At 36.5% G+C, this 6,000-nt stretch overlaps 1 protein-coding gene across 1 annotated transcript in view; it reads left to right on the forward strand.

Annotated features, from left to right (window-relative positions):
- Positions 1-6,000, forward strand: part of LOC134806679 (sodium- and chloride-dependent glycine transporter 1-like) — a 59,643-nt gene that overhangs the window by 1,777 nt on the left and 51,866 nt on the right. The window lies entirely within an intron of this gene.

Below are 6,000 nucleotides of genomic sequence, written 5' to 3' on the forward strand. Positions count from 1 at the left end.
GATTTGGCATTTTACTTTATTTTTTTTTACAGTTTTTCACACTTCATAAAATCGAGTGTCTATTATACATAAGTATGTTTTGGGCTTAAAGAATTTATTTTCTCATAAGAATTGTACAATTCACTTACATGAGAATTAGAAGTAAGTTAACATTGTTCGGATGGGCGCATGCATGCGTACTTACATTCACACAACACAACACAGTTAAATTAACTAAAAACATACACTTAACTAAAAACATAAAAACATACTCATAGCACCTTTAGTGGGATGTATCTGAGTGGTAAGAAAAGAAGTCTAGCCGTACGCGACCATATTTTAAGTATATAGTTCCTTATTTATTTGATTTATTAACTATCTACTATGCCATTGATATCGGTATCTGTATCGGTATCGCCGATTATTTACTTCAAAAATCGGTATCGGTATCGTATCGGCAAAATCATGTATCGTTACATCCCTATAAAATATTTTATCTGGACTACAGTCCTCTAGCATATCCATCTGTCAACTTTACTTCAAGTTCCGCCTCCAGGGGAGAGGGAGAGAAATTAGGATTAGAAATTAGCCGCTTACTGACACTAACCGAATTCCACGCGGGCGGAGCCGCAGGCACAGCTAGTAATAAATAAATTTCGACTTCGTTGCGGTACGGCCTCTGGTTCTTGGTATAATTTTGATCTAGTATGATTCTAGTATGGTCAGTGGGTCATTTATATTTCCGCTGATTTGGATTGGATTGAAAACTGTTGCAGTATTCGTTTATGTAAGAACAAGCCGGTATTGAATGAATTGTGATATCTTAAGTTTTCTTCTGTAAGTAGGTAGTTTTGATAGATTTAAATAAATATTATGACTATTATATGACCATAGCATAAGGCATTATCATGAAGGTAGTAGTTTATTCGCAATAACTACGGCAAACTTCAATAGGTCAGCTACGGCGAACTATGTGGTCAGTGACACTGTACATATGTACTTGATTCACCCTCACCCCTTTACACCTACATAAGACAACTCATAGTACCTTCCCACCCATCCCACTTCCGCGTAAATATTACCAGGTGTCTAGGTTGTATGAAATTAGGACACTATACCTACAGTACCTACGAAGTGTACTGCGATTGCGTCTGGATTGTCATGCAGTCGGTACTGCGTAATTTTAATAGGTCACTTTGTAGCGATGACAGTGAGAGTTAGGCAGCGGCTCGGTGAGCACACACTCGGCAGCACTGGGAAGTTTCACGTGAAATTTGTCGGAGCGTTTTCCCCGAAGGGTCCCGAAGGGGCGCGGGGCGGGAGAAGGCTTGATATTGACCTAGATGTTCATTCAGTGTTCGGTCGATGGGAACTTGACATCTGCGCGATCCTCCGTTATATGTTTTCCAATTTAATGTATATTTAAATGTTTTTCTCTATTTTATTTACTGAGTGATCAGGAATCGGTCGGTACTTTACTAAATTATGCCAATTTTCTTGAAACTTTTTAAAGAAACCTGTTTAACTGTAGTGCTTGATAGTGATTTTTAAAAGTGAGTGGATGTGATGAGTCGCGAGATGCTTGGAGCCCGAGAGACTGAAGCTGCAATGTCTTCGAGCACCTTGGTGCAGCTGGCACTCAAATAGCGTACGTCAGACGACTCAGCGCGATGGCAAATGCCACCAATCCATCTCTACCAGATGCGAACAAAACATTACCAGTCATGGATGTTGTTATATATTCCGACGTGAGTATTTCTTCTCTTTTATAGTTTCAGGGATTTTGAATCGCCTGCAAGCCCAACCAGAAAACATAACTTACGTGGGTACTGTGTTAGGACCGCATTAAAAATATTTTCGTAACTTAAAAACACTCGGATTTGAACTCTTTAGAGACTCCGGTTTATGTACTTACTTAAAACTCTAATTATCATTCATTAGATTATTAATAATAATGGCTTTAACACGTTCGAGAAACCTTTTTTAAATCACGTAAATAAAATAACTCTCGTTACCCAAGTCCTTTTATAATTTGATTTTACTACCTACTTTCGGGAACTCTTCGCTTACGTAACACCGTCTTTTAATTTGTATTAAGTAAGTATAATACGGCGTTTTCCATGATGATGGCATGGCTTCGTAACTTTTCACATATTACTTAGCACGAAGATATGAAGATTAGCGCTGCAATAACATATGTTGTCTTAGTAAGATACCAGTGTAAATTGCATGTACCTTGTTAATTAGAACTGCATCACGACAATGTGGTAGGTAAATCATGACAAGGTTCGAGGTCCAACTAAAATACTTAATTTTAAAATTAAGTACGTAAATCAGGTAAGTATTCTATAGAGATACCTGCAGCATGCTCATAATTATTATAATAGAGTGTGACATAGTTTTTCTCAGCATAACGGATAACAAATGTATTGTGTACCATTTTGAATTAAATAAATATGATTCGGAAAACCAACGTCGTTGAGAAATTGTGTTTTTTAACATAGCTTTGGCCTAAGACATAATTGTTAGAACTCATATATCGAAACTGGCTAAAACTTGCGCAGCTACATGGACAGAAATCGTAAATTTTGTAGTGTCAACTTTGGTGCAGCATATTGTAGCTTAAAAGAGTTTAAAGAGATTGATACCAAATTCCAGCTGAAATTATTAATTAGGCTTAAGAGCGCTCTTACAAGAAAAGTCGAAATAATGCAAAATTGATGATACTAGTCGACGAAATTCAGGACTTTGCGCTCATTATTAGAAACAATGAGTACTTGTTCCAGTAAAAGCGTCTTCTTATCTTTATAAATATCGTTGTAAATATTAGAAAAAGGACTTATTAAATTAGTAATGATTTTTTTTCTGATGGTCGTTTCCGAAAAACCCCGTGAAGCACTGAATGGCGAGCTCTTATTTGGAAATGTTGAGAATTTTACTCTGCTAAACCTGGCTATTTTGTATTACTAATACCCTGTACTTTAGGCATATCAAACTATATTTTTCCTACATACCTTTGAGAAAGAGAAAATCAAAGTAAAACGAACTCGATTTTCTCTCCGAAACAAGTGTCAATTCCTTCGAAAATCTACTTAATATCGAAGTCATTTTCATACTCAAGCAATCTGCAACGTTTGCTTATACTGTTGGTATACATTAGTGTTTATGAAATTCTACTATAATTTTTTGGCAATTTTTTGAAAACTACTCTATATTACCGATGACGCGCGCTGCGCCAGCTCCAGTGTTGCCAGATGGTCACAAAAGTCACATTTTTCGTGACTTTTCGCCTTCTCGTGTGACATGTGCGTGACTTACGATCTTGAGGCAATTTTTGTGACTTTTGAAGTTAGTCGAATTTTGGACAAGTTTAGTTCTGCAATTCGTATTATTTAGGAACCCAAGTTGACACTTGCACTGACACCTTGACGTTACATCCACCATCATCACAGAATAATTAATAGTACTACCGTACAGAAAGGAAACTTCCTACAAAAACGAATTTTGACAGCGGTTCAGGGTCGAATCATGCTGTCCCTTTCTAATATATGGCACTATCCCTTTCGGCTATTTAGGGTTGTCAAAAATCAAGTGATTATCTTATCTGTGGTCGTGCACGCAAAAGGAAGTCAAGTGGTGCCAACCCTAATAATTGCTCGGAGCAATGCTGAGCCGAGCGGAGCCGAGTTTGACCGAAGTCAGGAGTTTCGCACCCCTGCCATCATGTTTATTATAATAGTCGTGGCAAAATGAGACTTGTTACCTTGATATGACGGTGTCATTTAGTTTGATAGTAGTAGTTAATTTTTTTTAGTGTAATGATTCATTTCTTTTAGTCTGTATCTATACTAGTCATTGCACTGCATCAGTTATTTTGAGATTTTTGAGCGCTTAAAAAACATTACTGTGCTATTTTTATCCGGGGGTAAATTATTTACGCATATACTTTTTTATTTTCTTTTGATTAAGTTTAATGAATAACCGCAAGTTGAGTACGGTCTTGCAGTCGCGCGAGCGGTGAACAATGTAAACTGTGACTGGGTCCGGCTATTTCACGCTTCGCGCTTTTATTTATTTACCTGTGAAGTTAACAGTGTTTTATCCGAATTCGTTTACGATTCGATAGATAGGTAAGTAAACTTTGTTAGGGTTCCGTACCTCAAAAAAGGAAAAAACGGAACCCTTATAGGATCACTCGTGGGTCTGTCTGTCTGTCCGTCTGTTACAGCCTATTTTCTCGGAAACTACTGGAACAATTAAGTTGAAATTTGGTACACATATGTAAATTAGTGACCCAAATATGTTCATGTTTTTTTTATAATTTTAAAATATATAGGTTCAAGTTATTTAAGAAAATAGCCAAAAAATGACCATTCCCCCCCCCCCCTTAATCTCCGAAACTACTGGGTCTAAAATTTTGAATAAAATACACAAAATAGTTTTTTACCTATTGACTACGACTCACGCTTGACTTCACATTTATAATGTTTTCCTGTCATCTATATGTAAAGAACTATTTTGTGTATTAGAAAAAAAAATATTTTTATGGTGGCTGCCCTACATTAAAGTGGGGATGATTTTTTTTCGCTTCCAGCCTATAGTGTGGGGTGTCGTTAGATATGTCTTTTAAAACGAATACGGGTCTTCACGAACCATTTTTTGATCAACTTAATATTTTCGGAAATAATCGATCTGAAAGAAAAAAAGTTTTGTTTTCCCCTTTAGTTCCCCTAACTTTTGAACCATGGGTCCAAAAAATATGAAAAAAAAAAACATAAAAACATAGCATAGTAAAGACTTTCAAGGAAAAATATCTTTTTCTTTCCCTGTTCCCTTTATTTGGGGTCGGGCCTCCTCACTCTTCTGCGCCAAGCTACTCTGTTTTGGGTTGTCTCTTTTGACATCTGGAATAGTTTGAGGTCTTTGTCTACGTTTGACCATGGTCACCGGGAGGCGGCCTGGGCTCTTAATTTCAGATGTTGTTTGCCCGCTAAATGGGCACTTTAAATACTCGGTTTACTTCGGCTAACTCTAAGACCGTATGTTTCCAATGAATGCGTCCACGTTCAAGGAAAAATATAGCGAACCTAATCGATATAGCTGTTTTTGAGTTTTTGCAAATAGTCTATTTTGACAGACGGGTAACTACGGAACCCTACACTGAGCATGGCCCGACATTCTCTTGGCCGGTTTTTTTTATATTTTATCGACAGGTCGCTTAGCTTGCTTACTCTAAACTAATTTTTTTATTTATGATGAACAATTACGTAAAAACGAAGTTTTCTTAAATCGTCTATTTTTTATCTCTTATTTAACTTTAACAGCCTGAAGCTCCTAAAGTATTGATCGTTTTACTCTAAAAATAAACATAACCAAATTTGTAGGAAATTTTATGATAAAACTTTTGTCTGAAGTAATTATAATGCTATTGGTATCTTAGATATTCGAGATATGAGCAAAAATATGAAAAAGGTACCTTCAACCCCCCTGCACCCTCAGCACACCCCCTACCCTCAAGGGCTTTCAGTATGTTTATCTGGACACCATAAGGTATACCTGTACCAATTTTCAAAACTACACGAATTATTTCCGCAGATTTTTCTAATTTGCTTAGGTTATGGAAAAACTTTATTTTTTAACTTTCTCATTGATCCCCCAAAAGTAGCCCCCATGCTTAAAATTCATTTGTTTACGTTACATGACTTACATGTCCGTCTTTGGGTCACTAATTTACATATGTGTAATACCAAATTTCAACTTAATTGGTCCAGTAGTTTCCGTCAAAATAGGCTGTGACAGACGGACAGACAGACAGACAGACGCACGAGTGATCCTATAAGGGTTCCGTTTTATCCTTTTGAGGAACGGAACCCTAAAAAATCATATATAAGGTTAGTAGATTTTTTGTGAAATGTATTATTTTCTGAATTTCTTCTAACAAAATCGATTTACCTACAATAATATAAAAATGTGACTTGGGCAGCAAAAACGTGACTTTTAGGGAAACGAAACGTAACTTAT

This window comes from Cydia splendana, chromosome 3, assembly GCF_910591565.1.
Source record: "Cydia splendana chromosome 3, ilCydSple1.2, whole genome shotgun sequence".
Classification (NCBI taxonomy): Eukaryota; Metazoa; Arthropoda; class Insecta; order Lepidoptera; family Tortricidae; genus Cydia; species Cydia splendana.